This window comes from Pseudopodoces humilis, chromosome 3 (genome assembly GCF_049639895.1).
Source record: "Pseudopodoces humilis isolate 2021_Gansu_Grassland_sample_001 chromosome 3, ASM4963989v1, whole genome shotgun sequence".
Taxonomy (NCBI): Eukaryota; Metazoa; Chordata; class Aves; order Passeriformes; family Paridae; genus Pseudopodoces; species Pseudopodoces humilis.
The window spans coordinates 54550527-54568296 of record NC_142202.1 but is presented as its reverse complement, the minus strand read 5'-3'; positions in this window follow the sequence as shown (position 1 = coordinate 54568296).

The window sequence follows — 17770 nt, the reverse complement described above, 5'->3', positions numbered from 1 at the left end:
CTGTTTTGTTTCACAGTCTCCTCATGAAACTCTTGTTACTTGGGTCACCCCTTTTTTATTATTCTTATTTTGCATATTCCATTTAAAATTTTGATACAGGTCTTGTTTTATTTAAACTATTTTATTATAGGGTTTGAGAAGGAGACTACTGTATGAGCACAGAATGTGGGGCTAATACTACAAGACCCTTGTCTCCTGAACTGATCTAAGGCTGTCATTTCTCATACTGTCCGGAGAGTTACCCAAAGAATTAATCTAAGAACATAAGTTGGAGGGCTAAGCCATTGCACAGGACTTGTCCCTTGCAACAAGATGTAACCTGACAGAGTCCAGGAAAGGGTAGCATAACACTTCAAACAAGCCCAGAGATAACAATAATTTTGCAGAGGTGCTACCAAGCACCTGATGAAAGCTGAAGAAATTGTGCTGGGAAATTCTGCTGCTAGTACAAAGCTGGTGCATCTTTATTTCTGTTTCTGCTCTTCTTACAATGGCATTCTTTATGATAGATGTATTAAACCATATCCCCTCCATTACCACAGCAGTACTTTTTCATCACCTTTAATTATGTCAGATGCAGCATGAAGCTCTAGCTCACCTCCATTTACCTGATGCATTACTGTCATTTTGAAGGGCAGATGTTCTTACATACCATGCTTCAAAAAGCTCAGCTCCTTTCTATCGCTTTACAGAGACGTGCTCCAATGAGAGGTACTGCCTGCATGTGACACACCAACTGCCTCTGTTCTCCACACCACCACACACACAGATGCTTCCCTGAAACTGCTGCGGTTTGTCACCATTCTGCTCCAACACATCCTCTGTACATCGGTTTTACAGCTCTACCTGGGATTGCTACTGCAATATTCTAGAGTATTTATCTGATTTTTTTTGTAAGGGAAATGCTCACCATGTACTGCTACCAGGAGACCAGCAATTCCAGTTCATAAGCTTTTAAACTTGTTTTCATTCTGTAACAGAGTGAAAAGCCCATGTATTAAGAGCCTTCACAGGCTTCTATTATGCAAAAATGTTAACTTGCAGAAGACAACCCCCAACTCTGACTTAGAAAACTGGAGAATTTTATATCCTAGAACAAGGAACTTTGACCCTGAAAAGTGCTTTTCTTATTCAATTGGGCACCCCCAACAAAGCACTTATAAGAAAATGAAAAAGCATATTTAACGAAAATACCAGTAAGATCCAGTCAGCCCTCCTCACACTCTTTATGCTAAGTCTCCAGACCTCAGCCCTTCACAAGGCCCTTCAAAATATGTTTACCACATAGTGTTCATTTTAGACTCCTTGTTTTCCTTTCTATCTTGAGCAACTAGACAAACAGGCAATAACAGAAAGCATGGAAGCATCATAAATCTATAAGAGACCTTTACCTTTTAGAGCAGCTCCTACCTCCCCAGCCCAGGTGAAGGTATGACACAGGACATGCTGATTACTCTGGTAACATCACAGCATCCCTCTGGTGACAGTAGTGGCAAGGTGTCAGCACAATGCTCCTTGGTGGCTTCAGCATCCTCAGATGAGGAAGAGAACAATATCATCTCCGGAAATTCACACATCTCCTGCCATAAGGACCCTCCGGGGATACTCATGCAGCTCAAAGCCTGGCCTTTCACTTCTTCCTACAAGAGCAAAGGAAATATTTCTTTTCTCAGGCCTCTAAAGAAAGTTTACACCTTTATTTCAGAAACACCAAGGAAGGCAGGCTTTAAATAATACATTTCTAGAGTGTTTTTGTGCAAGTGTCAGGGATGGATGAACTCATTTGAACCATGGAGCAGCTGGAAAAGTGGTATTCAAAGAGCACACCTGAAGTCAGCCGTGAAACTGCTCTGCCTCTAAAAAAAAGGCCACTGAAGAGCATGAGAGGTGCCTCGAGAAGGGAATCACCACCAACAACTCATGACCATGTGCTGAAGCTCAAGTACCCAGTCAGAAACACAACTCCCAACAGGGGGGCAACAGCTACCTTATCCAAAAGGAGCCCCTTTTAAAAACAAACAAACAAAAAACAAGGAGAAAACAGCAGTTTAAAAGAAGCAAGACCACAGCAGTCCTTTGACCAATAATTGTCAAGTGATTAAGACAACTCGCTGAGAAAAACTGTCAGTTTTATAACAGAATTGTTATATATCTATTGTCAGTAATTACCTGAAGAAGACCACCCACAATTTTTTCTTTTTTACTTATTGCAAACAAAAGATACAGGTTTTGTGAGTCTAGGCACAGACTGAGAAGAAAGAAGTGAGGTTAGTGAAGCTGGTGTTAGATCTTGCTTGTAGAAGGGAAAGTAAAAGACCTTCTCACATGACCATATGGCCGGAAACAAGATCCCTCACAAAACGTGCTCCCAGGCTAGAACCTGAAGCTTATGTTTTCATAAGTCCTTGGGACTTCACAGCCTGTTCAGGCATCAGAGAAGACAATTAAACAAGAAAACATTATTTTCCATTGTTCTCAGTGGGAATTCTTGGTCCTCACCATTCTGAAATGATACCCTTAATATGCTGATTTCAGAGCATTTACACCCTGTGGGAGTTTTGTCCTCTGACGGTGTCAACTCTAACTATAGTAGATCAAAAATTGAATGAGTTGTAATTGGTTTTATCAACTGGACAGAAGAGCCAGACACGTGAAAAAAATCACAGATTTTTTCTTAATGAGAAAATGTCATGTTCTGTGGCATTCTGTGACAATGTGGACTTCTACAGGACTACATATATGTCTTCCAGACCAAAAGGGCAATATAAGTATAATGTACTCAAATGTTTAGGAGTGATCCTATAGATTGTAAAAAAAAAAAGGAACAGAAAAATTCAATTCCCTTTCAGAATATTTGTGGATATAATCAAGCATCTGCAGCTTGAGCATAAAAATGCCAACCAGATCTGTTTCCTCCTTCCTGGAATTTAATCTGTTGCTACACTGAATGTTATCACTACAGACAGAAAAATTCAGTATCTGACATTACTTTGGAGTGAGGTTTGTCTATGATCCAGAAGAAATCCCACTTTACATGACCAAATTTCTTTCTGCTGAGGCTGATGTGATTAATACTCTGTTGAGGATTGCATTTTGCCTTGATTAAAGCAATTAAATTAACTTCCTTATATCAGAAGACATAAAGAAGACATAAAATACCTTCTCATCTTCAACATTCACCTGATCTTTGTAGTATTGCAGATGACATTTCTTCAGGCAAAAACAAAATGAAGTTTTGGTCTTGGGAATCTTTAAATATGTACATAGCCTAAGACATATGGAAGACTCAGTTTCATATTGCTTGTATTTTCATATTGCTATGAAAGTTCCGTTCATATTCCTTGTAGTTGACTTCTGCTTCTGGCCATTGTACACTTTTCTTAGATGAATACCACAAATTGTTTGTGCATGAAATGTCTTTAAAAGAGCAAGGTGTAAGAGAGTTATTAGAAATAACAGAACTAATTTTTAGTAAAATTATATTAAGGCAGAAAAATCATCCTTTAGCACCTGAAGAGCACACAGACTATTTTTACTGGCAATTCTGGAGGAAAGACAATAGGTATTTTTTGGTTTTGTTCTCTGCTTGCTACTTTTTCTGTCTTAAATGTTATTTATATTTTTTTAAAAATCAGTATCTTTCACATTACCTTAAATGCCAAGCAAGATGGAGCCCTTAGATAGAACCTTTATGACTATTCGTACCATTTGAGTGGTACAGTTTTCTTCTTCATACTGAGATTTTTTTAGGGCAGAACTATTTTCTCTTAATTCTGTTACAATTACTTTCCAATAATTTTTTCTCAGCTAATAATAACTATTAACTTGGCTGAGTTTTACAGCATAAAAATTTGGAATGTCTCCTCATAATATTCTTTTTAAATCGGTCCCTTCCCACTTTCAGTCTGACTACCTAAAAATGATCCTTTCAAGAGCAAGGGAGTGATTAGAAACCTGGGAATTTCACTATTCTTACCACAGATTTCTTTTCAGCACAATTTTAACATGGGAAAGTTCATTTTTTGCTATTATTTAGTGGCAGCTTTTCATATGGAGTACAAGGAGTAATCAGAACTGCAAATCCATATGATAGAATAATACAGTTGGCTTAAATTCCAGTGGGCATTAGTAAGAGTCCATCCCAAGAATATTTTTCCTGCATTTAAAATTATATTTAGACAGAGTGAAAAAAAAATCCAGCAATTGGAAGGGGGAAAGAAAAGAAGCCCAAGCCTCTTAGACAGTAGCTACACTAAGCATAAGAAAAATACAGGTTTAGCAAGAGATTTGGGTAACGCCAAACTCCAGTCATGTGACCACAAAACAAGAGCTGATGTCAGATCTCTTCTGTATCCAATGCAAAGCTTTACCTGTAACTAAAATACATTTTGGAGTGGAAGGGCTAGACATTGCCACAACTTTTTACTTCTTTTTAATGGGAAAAAGGACTGTGCATTTGTGCGCATGAGCATGGTATGCAGTTTCTTTCTTTCCACCTGAGAAAGAACTGGAAAGACAAGCTTTCTTGGTCCTCTTTTCTTGAGGGAAATGGCTAGCAGGCATGAGAACCAAGTAGAAGCCGCTCTTGCTTAATGCAATGGAGATCAGGATTGGTTCACTGTCTTTGTGAGAGCAGAATCTGCAATAAGCATTTGAAAGCTATCAATACTGGGGAAGGCCTACGGAAACATTTCACAGGTACATTTTCAGGGCCGAGAAATGAAATTGGTTTTAATAAAGCCAAGCAAAAAAGGCTTTAATAGGACTTTAGCAATGCATAAGACTTCAGTAGTCCTCTGCCCAAGGGTGTCTTTATCACTATGTGTAGTAGTACCTTGTCACCAGACTAGGTTTTAATTACACAAGCCAAGGGCAAAACTAAGTCTGCTTTCTAATATCATTTTGATGTGGTATTCCCTATATCTCTAGGAAATTAGAGATCCCCTCTATGCTTATCCTCTCTCGAGCATTAAACGACAAGGGCCATTGCAAACGACAAGAGTTATGCTCTATATTGGTAGTGGGGGAAAAGCTGAATTCTGCCCCTTTTAGTAAGTGACTTAAATCCCCTACGCACCTCCAGCAGCACACAGAGATTAAACCTACCACTTGTGCCATGGCAGTTAAAAAGCATTAACCCCAGCACATACCAAGCACTAGTTGCAAAAATACCTTCCTTTTAATTAATGCAGCACTTAGCTCAGATTGCCAGTTCTTTCCTGGAGCACAAAACCTGCAATACCACAGCACCAGATGAATTTGCTGCTCCATCTGCAGTGCTTGAGTCTGTCGTGAACTCTCTGCCTCCTAGTTCAGAGTTGCACCACCGCAGCTGTCTGAAATGACCAGCTGTAATTGGGTTCAGTGGAGTTCAAAGCTATACTCCAGATTCCTCATATCAAAGTCCATTGATGCAGTGGCAGATGAAGCACATTGAAATGCTGGGAGAGTGGGAGGGAAGCTACGAGCAAAGTTCATGTCTGACCTGTTAGATGCCAGGATGCAGTACACAACTAGCCTTAGGTTGAGTTTTCAAGAACTCAGGTGCATTCCCCCAGAGAAGACTTTATCTCCTCCTCTAATTGCTGCAAAACATACCTCATTTTTGCTAATGTACTTTGTCTATTCCATGGCTTGATACTTCTGAGACTCACTTACTTTTTTTTTAAAATGTCAGGGCTTTCTCCTGAGATTGTTCATTCATTATATTTATTTTCTTGGACATGATTTAACAAACCATCCCTAAAGAATTTGCAGCTATTAACTTTGTCGAACAGAAGCTCAAGTGAGAGTTAAAGGCAAATGGTCTAGAAGAAAGCAATGGGCCAAAGCATCTCCAGGGCATTTATCAGCCCCAAAACTCATTTCAATAACTCTTTCTCACAAGACAGAGTAAAAAAAAAAAAAAAAAAAAAAAAAATAAAATAAAAGAAAATGGAAGTTTTGTTGTTGCTGGTATGAGATCATAAAGCACAAATAAGATCTAGATAAGCATAGCAAGGTTGGGGTTCTTTTGTCAAGTCAAGTTACTCAAATCTTCACCTTCATTTCTGGTTGATCATTACGCACTGTCCATTTTTACCTCACATTCACTCCTGTAAGCTCCGGGCCAGCAAGAACAGCTGCCCAGCTACCGTCATGGGATGGCCATTTGGCTCACACTGCTCTTAGTGTCAGCTCTTGGTTAGCAACCTTATTCTGTGAAGAAAACCTACTTGCTGCCACTAGTAAAACTAAGGAAGCTACAAGTGTCAATGTGGCTAACTCACCTCATGTGGTCCTCAGGGAAGGATATGACGAGTATACCATACAATGTAACATAGTTGTATAATCTTGGTCATCCTCCAGGCTGTAATTGCAAATTAATTCTGATGAACAGAACATGATGAAGGGTCTGAACGCAGAAGTCCATCTGGTTTTCTCCAAATACACCAGCTGTACACAACCGAGAATGTATGTCCATTCATTCTGTGCACATAATTCCAAACAGTATGATTTCATACAAAATATTGCTTCTTTCTACAAACCCTGCCTCACCAGAGACTGTGCCCTTTCTTAAAAACACTGATTAGACTTAATTATGCACATATAAAGAAGGTAACTAAGTCATTGTTGCTGCATGTAAGTCACACGTAAGTTTTTCTGCAGGTGTTCTATGTATCTGCTCCTGACAGCAGCAGACCCAGTCATTTGGTCATTTGTTTGGCTTTGAATATTTCAGCATTTAAAATAAAAAGAAATAAAAGCAGCCCTTCAAATCAAAAGAACTTTGCAGTACACTGCAAATTAAAGAATGTCAATTTGGTATTTTTTTAATGTCATGTTTATGTTGTTTTCTATTCTGTAAAGACACATAGGAGAGCCAAAGGACCAGGCAGTAGCATCTACACAGTACCTAAACACTTTGCACAAGCTATAAGGACATGTGTGCAAAATATTTTGTCCAAACTTTTATAATATTATCTGTGGTCCTTGAATTAGTCTGGCTGTCTTAGTCCAGGATTCATTGCTCTATGTTGAATTGTTGAGTATGGACCTATTTTTATATTTTTTTTAATTTCAAAAATGCTTTTTTTCAATATTTGATAAGAATGAAGACACCTGTTTGACAATTGCAGCTGAATTTGAGGGAGTTTCATGCCATTTATGTGAGTCAGAAGTATCTTTTCTGGTTATATGTGTCCTCTTAAATTGTAATAAGTAATCCTAAAGAAATCTATTTGTGTCTGGCGTGCAACAAGGAACACAGAGCCAAACCCTGCTGAAACTGTATGAAACATCTCCATTATTACCTAGTTTGAATCAGGCCACCTACCAAGTGCTATTAGGATTTCCCCATACCATTACAGATGGGCCATTTCTATAGGTCTTTTACATGCATTAGTTTATTTTTTTTTTAATTTGCTCTCAGTCAGCCTATAACAATTTGTCCACAGTATAGCTGGAAAGAAATTAGGACTGACCAACCAGAGTGCTGGGTGACTGGCATTGCCATCTTAAAAAAGGTCCAAATTCTTGTTCAAACCCCTCCTGCTCACATCCAGTGTCAAGCAGGTTATTCATTGCAGGTCTCCTGGGAGAATGTTTTAATCAGCCAAAAATGCAATAAATTTATTTGTGTAGCTACTGGGTCAAAAAGGAGTGAAAACATTGTGTGGAAAATGAAATGTTTCTTCTAAGACACAATTGTTTTTTTTCTTTTTTAAAAAATATATTTTGTTGAAGAAAAAGATTGATTCAAGTTGAACTAAAACTTTTTCATATTCTTTGCTCTGCAGCCCAACCAAAAAAAAAAATGTATTCTTTCCGCTGCGCTACCTCTAACCTTTCTATTTCATTCAAACTAGTTTTACACAATTTGCTTTCTAAAGAGCAATGGCATCAGGATCTGTGGAACAGCCAGGGTCAAAATTTCACTATTTTTGAATACACCTACAATACATAGAGATTTGCATAATAGGCCCTAATGCCTCCTTCAGAATCATTATGGTCTATTGAGTAAATAATGTGTCTATTGAAAATGGTAGAAATACCCATTTAGTTGATAGACCCTATTGACTCCTAATAAAAAGCTATTAGAGTTGAATAAATATTATGCATTTTAAAACTTGCCTAAATATATTCCATTTCCAGGTATTTTCATATTTACACAATTGACTGTAAAGAAAATGTTGTATGTGCTCCCAGACAGCTCCAAGAGAAAGCTTAGAGGGCTTCCCTTTCCATAGGGTTTTTCCTTAGCTTTTCAAGATGTTAAGATAGGTTGTATTTGAGTGGTTGTTTGGTTTTTGATGAGACTGAGATGGGAGAACAAAGTCAGAACAAGAAAGAAAATTAAACTACATGAGTTGATATTTAAATAAAATTAAGATTTATGCTTTCAATGAGTTAGCATAGATTTTAGCCATGCGCTCTTGGGCTTATCTGTGGGATTGAACAACACATTCTTTACAGACAATTGTTTAAATATGCAAATACATTGAAAAGAATGTGCATAGTTAGACAATGTGTAAAATGCACATTTTCATTTACTTTAAATGCTTTCTTGAGAGTTGAAAGAATCTCTCAAGTTAAAGCATACTTTGAAAATTACCCATACATACATTTTTATTTCTTTTTGCTAATCCATAGCAAATCTGAAGCAACTGTAAATAGCTGTAACTGGTTAGCATAAAGATTTCAGACTCCAGATGTGCCTTATATTGTTTTGTGTCCCATCTCAGAGTTTCAGATCTTGTGTTCTGGATTGCACATCCTGCTACTCCATTTGCTGTCATGTGGACATATAAAATAGCCAGGACACAAATCTGGTACGGAATTGTATCATGTGCTTAGTTCAAGTGAAAGCAGGGCAGGGAAGTGGCTGCTGCTGTTCTGCTCAAAGAGAACTCAAGGTTCAACTGCTTGTAAAGAGCAAGAAAAGGCAGACAATGACAGAAGTGATTGTTTTAGACATTTTCGCACAAGTTGACTCCATGTTCTCCAGTGACCACAGACTCTTGTTTTCTGTTCTCTTGTTGCTTTCAAATGGCTCACATATTTATGTACATTTCTGGATCTCACCAGCCACTAGAAGACCACCAGGGAAACCTGCCAGCAGTTTGCACAGAGGTCAAAGCAGAAGGCTGCACTTAGTGGCCCATAAGAGCCACACAGGAGTCCAATATATCTGTATGTGAGAGCTGTGCATAGACCTGCAGAGCTTGTTTCCAAAAGTCACACTTGGTCACTCCCAGGTCTTACCATGTAGTCATTGGCTGTGTCTACTCTACTAAACCTCTTCATAAGCTCAGTCTTCCAAAAGGTTGCCTTGACTGTATATCGCTGTGACAGTGTTATGCAAATTGTTTTCTCAGTTTATTTAATTTGATGTTGGCAAGAATAGAGGGTTAATGGCCTTGGCACAAACACATCTTGCTGCTATTTTCCAGACAGTTCCTTGAATATCTGAATACTAGAAAGTCTTCTTCAGTCTCACAATGGCAAAGAAATGCAGAAAGGTCTAATCTAGCTTTTAGCGCTATCCCATTGTGGACTAAAATTACTGAAATCTCCAAACTGTAGCTGATTTGTCCTATTCAGGACACAAATCATTTGGTTGTTTCATTCCTCTCTTTCCTCTGCTGTCTCCAATTGTCTTTTACATTTTACCCATCCTGTGTATGTTGCAGAAAACGTGGTCAACAGGCCACCCCCTTCTCCTTTCACTCCTTCCTCCAGATTCCTCACCACTTAAGGCAGGTCCTTGAGCACCAGCCTAGATGCAGGGGACAGAGGTCTTCAGAGCATTGGCTTGTGAAGAAACCATGATGCACAAATTATTTCTATATTCTTACATCCTATATAGTATTAAAAAACTACCCTCTCTGTGCCTGAGGGGTACTGAAGTTGTCAGTGAGAAAGACTCTTAAGGAACTGGAAAATTCTCCACAGATACCCCTCAGTAATGGAGGTGCAGCATGGCCCCACCTTCACCTCCAAATCATTTGTCTTCCGATAGCCACTTTTCCCTGACCCTCAGAAAGACAGAGACAAGTGCATCCTGTATCCTGCTAGGGGCAGTGTTTCACAGCCAGGGCACTAAAGGCTGTCCTTTCTGGTATTTCTAACTGACTGGTGAAAAGCACAAGTAGAGAACTGAATGAAAAACAACAAGTTAGGAGAGAGACTAATTTTATTATCACTTTTTTTTTTAAATTTTTTTTAATTGTAGGATATTGATGTATATGTTCTCAGTGGTTTGCATAAGTCACTTCATTTCTTTTATCTTTTAAAAGACACTTCATGTCTTTTATCGTCCCTGAATAAACTTGAAGGCACCATCTGATCACTACTTCTGGGTGCCTACCATATGATTAAAAGTTGATGATACTTCAGTTCAAGCTTCTGTTTCTCTCCTCCCTTACCTCTCTACCCAACAAAAAATTTTAGACACTCCACACTTTCTATACCTCTGGCTTCCACGCAGCATTTGAAATAGTAGAAGCACTGGAAAGCATAGAAGCCAAAAAATGTTAATAGGGCAAACAGAATGTAATTGCTTATGTGTGCTGGTTATATCCTGAAACAAATTGTTTCTTAATGCTGAGGTCAGACGGGGTTTAATTAGGAGAAATACAATTGGTGTAAAATTTTGCAGCAGGCTGCTTGTTTGGTGTCATGCCAAGTCAACATCAAGCCTTTCCAAATGGAAATTTTCATTAGAGGCCATTGGCAGCCTGGTTAGGCTGAGTTTCAACTTTTTCGAGTCTCCTGGTAACATGAACCTGAAACTCAGCATATCTGCTTCCTAGTAACAGGCTGTCCCTGTTGCAACTGTTCTGCCACATGCACACAGCTTCTACATATGTAATAATGTGTGGCTACTTTCTTTTGGCCCAGAGCTGTCAAGATCTGTTGCAGATAGGACTTATCTTCATCTTTAAGACTATCCATAAATGACACTTTATTTTCATATTGTTGTCATATCAGAAACAGAGAAAGAAGCCTTTGAACCTCAGCAGAGGAAGAGAAAATTCTAAGCCTTTTTTGTTGAGTTGTGACTTGGTTTTTGCTTTTTTTGTACCAATCTATGCAGAGATCTCAGGGATTCTTACCAATGCTTGAAGAACTGATCCTGCTTTGTACATTGATTAACACTGCCCCAGTGCTTGTGCTGCCAAGGTTAAGGTTGTATCAGCGTTTCCTTTATAGACCCTGCTGTTCAAGAGAAAAATGTTTAACTTGAATGAGAAAATTGGCCTCAAGGTGTAATTTTTTTTTCTTTTACCTAATTTTGTGAGTTAAACTGATGCTTATAAAACTAAAGAATGGGCATTCTGGCTTACAGCAATTAGGAAATGAAGGCTTAGCATACCTCAGTCACAATTTGTGTCTTTTCTTCTTATTCCCATCCTGACATGGAGAACACTGGTGACAACAAAGGAAGTGTGATCTGATGCATGCCACATCTTGTGGGCTTTAAAGTTGAGCTACTAGGTCATATTTACTCCAGAAAGTGCTGTCAGCAAAAGAAGCAGTGGAGGATTTGTGGCTACTGTGAAAGCTGGCTGGGGTAGCAGGTGAGCTAGTAGAGAACAGCTTGTGAGCCAAACTGCCACTGCAAATAAGAAACGCTGGGTTATAGGAGGCAGAAACTGCTGGGAAGAAAGTGGCAGAGACCCAAGTAGATAATCATTGCACAGCAATTTTTTAAAGTAAACAGAAGCCTTTTTATTTCAATATCTCTCTGCCTTGGTTCAGACAACACCTGAATCAGCACTTACAGAACCACCTCCTCCCTGAAGGTGACATTTTCTCTTCCTTGTGTTTTTTTTTTTTTTTAACCAGTGGTCAAGAAAAGTTCTCCCCTTTCTGCTCAATATCTTTCAAGGGAGCAGCATATTGTGCACCCTTTCCTCTCTCTTTTAACTGAGGGCTAGCTAAGGTGCACTGCTGCCTCTCTCCTTCGCCCCTGCACTAATCCTACTTTATTTTCTGTTGTACAAATCCTCATCCCTCGCCTGCTGTATCTGCTGCTGCTCATGTGCACAGCTCATAGCAGCAATGAGAATTGGCTGTAGTCATTGTGGGTAGGTGTGTGCAGAAAAAAGAAAAACAATTGTGTTGCTGTTCTTCATCTGTGCCCACATGCTCCAGTTAGGGTGTAGTCTTTCTAGCAGGAGCAAAAAGGGGCCATTCAGATTTAGCAGAAAAGAACAAAAAATATTGGAATATCCACTGCACATGCATGACCTTCTGCACAGAAGTGCTTTGAAATATTTGTGCTGTGAATTTAGCAAAAATCATTGCTTAGACTTACAGATTTAACCAGATTTTGTGAGGTTTAGGGAGGAAAGTAAACTTTCATATATAATGATAAGATTACTTTTTTGGGGGGGATGAGGGGGCAATGAGCAAAGGATTTTACATGATTAAATGGAGATTTCACATGTTTCTGTTTCTGTCTTCTTTTCACGTCTAGGGTGTCAGTTTAGGGCATGCTTCATGGTGCCAACTGACTAAGTTTTTCCCAAGCTATGGCACTGAAATCTCATACTGGCAAAGATTTTACAGCTTCAAATCCCTGACTGGGGAGGCACAGCTAGGTCAAAATTGAGGTGTGAATCATGGCCTGTGGCTTGTCAGCCCAGAGCTGCTGTGTGGCCCCAAGAAAACTATTACACGTCAACTCAAACATCTACTTTCACAAACACCCTGATAACCCACCTGCTTCCCAGTCCCTTTTTAGTCCAACCCCCTCTGGCCCTTCTGGAGCTACTTGGGTACTTGGTTTCCCTTTGGCAGAGGGAAGGCAGCATCACTTTTTCCTCCATCAGAGAAATTAACAAACAGCAAGGTAGAAGAGGGCAGCATCATGACTACCTTAGCTTTAGATTCTGACAATTTGGGGGTTTGAGTTTCTCACTTTATTAAACACATTTTCATGCACGTGTGACTACAAATGTATGTATCGGGCTCTGGTACTGGCACTGCAGCAGAGGATCAGGTGGTGAGGTGGGGGCTGAAGGAGTAAATATAGTTTTTGCCGTGTGATCATCTCTCCTCTGTTTATAAAGCCTTCAGCCTTTTCCTGAATTACCCCGTGGGTAGCTTAGTAACAGATATGATGGCCCATTCTTTAGCACACTTTAAAAAACCCTGGAAAATATACTGCCATTCTAGAAAGAAACAAACAAAACTAATGAGCCGAAGGTGTTGTCATGGAAGTGTTACTTACGAGCATGGAAGGGGCAGCTGCCCTTCACTGAGCTCTGCTGAACAGGCAGAGCATAAAGCAGAGCTCCCTGTCACGTACAGCCGGGAGGCTGCGGGCTCTGCAGACGCTGTTTGTGCAGATGAGTCCCCTGCCGCAGCGGGTGATCAGTGCACCGGGGTCAGGGACATTAACACGCTCACAGACACGCTGGATGATCACTTGTAGTGGCCATTGCCTTGCAGAAGGCACATCAGGGGGAAGCTCGGCCGAGCTGGGTAACACTGAGCCTCTGCATTTGCATGCAGCACAGGAAAACAAGAAGCGCTCAGCTCCTGTTTAAAGGCAGCTACTGCTGCTTCGCTGGGAGCTTTGGCCTTTTCAGTGGGGAACCCAGGAGACAGGCTGTCAAAACAGAAGTCTCTTGTTCAAACTACCAAGCTTAGAAAAGGGGATAATGAAAATAAATAAATAAATAAATAAATAAATAAATAAATAAAGTTTAGAAAGGCTCAGATCAGTCAAACCAAAGAGAGTTGTTGTTTCTTGGTTGACTTATTTTTTTTTCTTTTCTGAAGTTATCTGGTTGTTTTGAGTTGGTTGAATACAGAAGCAAGAAATGTGGAGTTCACTTGAGGTCTTAAAGATAAATTCATAGTTCAGCTTTGCAAACAGACAAACAAATAAAAGTTGACTTACGCAGTGGAGGTTTTATATTTCCTCATTGTACTTTCCCTGCTTTGTACAAATCTTCCTGGAAATCTCTGTAGTAACTCCTACTAACTGCTGTGATACCTACTGTGCAGGGCAGAACTGATCAACTGCAGAGAATCCTTCCAATTCCAACTCTTTTTTTTTAAATCATGTCAAATTCCTTCTCTTTAGTAATCCCCCTTATTCCCTTAGGAGCTGAAAGAAGATTTAATTGTTAAATTTGCATAGTAATTCAGCAAATAAACTCTCCAGTCTCATGTAGACCTTTAGTCATTGCAGGCTTCATTTTAGTTATAAATCACTTCCCTGTGGTCAGTCATGATGGCATTTCATACTCAGGAAGCTGGTAGCAGAGAAATAATTGAGGAACTGTCCATGTGGGGGCTTTTGCTTTAAGGGCTACTCTTTTATAATGTAACTTATTGCAAGATTATTTTTAGAACGGAGCTTCGCAGGTGGATTGTGTTTGCCCTTTCTCCACAACTATCCATGCCATAAAATAGTCCTGCCGCAAGGGGCTTCTATCTGGTAGACCACTTGTAGCAATTCTGGGTATGTGAAATAGCCTAAATCCTAACAAAACACAATAAATACAAATGCACTGTCATCATTGCTGGATTCAAACAAAATTTTGATTTTAAAGATCATTTGCAAGTATGGGAATTTGCACCATTTCTGCAGGACGTGAGCAAGGTGGAACATTTTTGGAATGAGCAGAAAACTCCAAGTTTCTAAACACAGTCCACAATACCTCATGCTAACATCTAGAGACTTTTAAAATCATGACACAAGGAGCTGGATTGCTAGGTTCACCTGTCCACAGGTGTGGTGGCACAATTCAGTGGTACAGTTTTAGTATTTAGGATTTTGATGCTAAAACTGCTCACAATTCTCTTTGCACTTCTACTTGGCTTTACTGGATCTGTTTCCTGTGACAAAGCATCTTGAAAAACTGCAATCTCAGTAATGAAGAGGAAACTCTACATTTGTTAGAAAGAGGGTGTAGCCTGGCTGAAGGTCTGTGGAGCTTCTACCTTTGATGGTAGCAAATTGAACTATGGAAAGTGTCCTTTCTCCATGAAAGTGAAGAGGCTGCACAGTCTCCATGCTTTGAAGTTTTCAAGATCCAACCAGAAAAAGCCCTGAACAGCCTGATCTGTGCTCATTGCAAACTTAACTTGCCTACTGAGAACTAATATACAAACTTTTCTTTAAACAGCTTATTCAGGTTTCAGTAGTGCATTAAAAAGCATGTATTTAATTTCAGGAGGAAGCTGAATGCTTCAGATCCAGATCACATTTGGAAGAAGTCAGCCAAAGAGAGTAAACTCCTGACAACATCCACAGATCTGCTTACTGAGAAATAAATAAGCACAGGGATTCAGAAAAGTAACATAGCCCCTTCCATTGGTTCTGCTTAAAGCACCAAGCACAGACAGGCTTACCATGATAGGACTTGCATTGTTCCTCTACCCACCCACCAAGACTGGGCTGCATCTGCCTCTAAACATTGACCATGTCTGTCATCTCCTCTAGTTCAGACAAAATCTGAATTAAACAGTCAAATGCCTCTCTTTATCACAGATCTGTGCTGATCCCTGCTGAAAAGAGTTACAACAAAGTATATCCCACAGAAGACACTGGCTGAACTTCCCTTTTGAAGTGCAGAATAACATCTGCGTAAATTGCTTGCAGCAAATGATGTATCACATGGATGGAGTCTATGCTTGCTTCTAGTAAAGTATACCATTAAATATCTGAACAAATTAATTATTTTTGTATGAGACACAAACCCATGTGTCACTGCTAAAATGTGCTTTCCAAGTGTTAAATCCAGCTCTCACAGAAGTTGCTGGATATGTCTGACTCAGGTGGCATGGTTCATTTCCAGTTCCAAGGCTATCAGCCATTTTTGCCAGGAACACTTGGACATACCTATTTCAGGCTGTTTAAGAAAAATGTGTGCTTGTCATTCTGAAATTTAAGCTTCATGAACATCTGTGCCTTTAACTGATAAAGGAAATGTTGCAGAAGTAGGCCTGAAGAAGTAAAACTGCAGCTTATGATCCACAAAATGTTCTAGGGAAGTCCTCCTAAGGGAAAACATCTCAAATGTTCCTTGACTCTTCCCCTCAAAATCTACATGATGCTGCTGCTTGTGATGTGGTGCATGCTCTATTTCATTCTTGTAAAATTATCATCTTAAGGCAGCCCTGCTATAGTGAAGTGATGCTGGGTAGTATCTACCTGGTAATTCTCCTACAGCTGGTTCTGTTTTCAGAAGGCCTACAGGAGTGCAACGGATCTGAGCAATTAATCTCAGATACACATACCTTGAGATAGTTGTGGCAATCTTCTATACTTAGTTTTGAACTGTGACAACTTCCCCAGCCTTACCTTTCCTCCAGCCATTAACCTGCACACTTTTTTGTTGTTGCTGTTGGCATAGGAGATGTGTAAGTTCTATATTGACTTTTTTAAACCCTCTCACTGTATATTTTTTACTTCCACTGGCAAAGAAAACAGCTACTTTCTCAATGTCAGTTTATCATACTGAACTGTGTTATTACACTTTTGCATTCAGCAATAGTCAGGACATATGTGAGTCCCTACTATCTGTAAGGCAAGCCATTTACACCATTTCTCAGGAGTTATGAAATCAAATGGGGAATTTAGTTAACAAATGATTGGTTGTGTCCAATTCTTGCTCCCTAGGAAGAATTAAAAAATAAAAAAGTAGTTTTGCTTGTGATATGACTGTACATGAGCTTAACTAGGCAATTGTGAATGAGAGAAAACTACCGGCATTTCCTCCCACTGCAGCAGTGTTCTTGGGACTATGAGGAAATTTAGCTTCTTTGGATTTCAGAGCAATCACTTGCATGCACCATGACTTACAAATAGGTGGGATCTTGCAAGTAATACAACACAGAATTCCACATCTTTGTCTCATAAAAGTCACATTAAATTATCAGCCTAGTGCTTTCCGAGCATATTGTCTCACTGATCTTGAAAGAGCCATCTTGGTGTTGGGGGAACAGTTATCTAGGTGATAATCAGTGCTGAGACCTCAGAGCAGCACAAAGAAATCTGAGAGCTATATAAACATTCAGCTGAAATTCCTTTACACAGACAATTTTCCCTCCACTATTCTTCTGAACTCCAAAAGAAGCATAAGCCCTGACTCAGGCAACGCGGAGTGTTTGCTCTGGCACCCAAGCCAGCAGATGTGACTACTTGGCATCCTTTCCCGAGACTTGAACCTCATGGTATGTCTATGCCAAATGTATCCACATTATGCAAGAGTAATGGAAATTCGCCAGGCAGAGCAATGCTATGTTTTCCTAGATAAATGTTGCTCAGTTTAATTTTGAGGAACTGACTGATAAAGGCCTCAGTGATTACCTTGTTTGCTTGTCTTCATTCTGTGAAATCCAGCACTTTTATTGGCACAGATAACATGAAAAACATGAGAGAACAAGTGCATTAGAGCAGCAAAAGAGGTCAAGTAAATCTCCTGGTGAAAGGTGAAGTGCCCACCCAAAAAAAAACGGTTTCTTTCCTCCTTGGGAGATAAGCCAACTGCACAGAAAGACCACTAAGAATAGTTTCCCATCTGACATGGTTCAATTGACTCAAGCTGCATGGTCACAGTGAGCTGTTCATTTCAGTTTTTTCTTTTCTTCAATTCCAGACAAAGCTCACTATGTAAAAATGCTGGGATGAAGGTAATTTGCCTTTGGCAGCACCTGAGAGGTGAGAAAGAAATGTAACAATTTGTTCTACACAATCTCTGCAGAATATAAAGGAGAAAATTAAACACAATTGAAAAAAAAAGTGCATAGGATTACCCAACTGAAA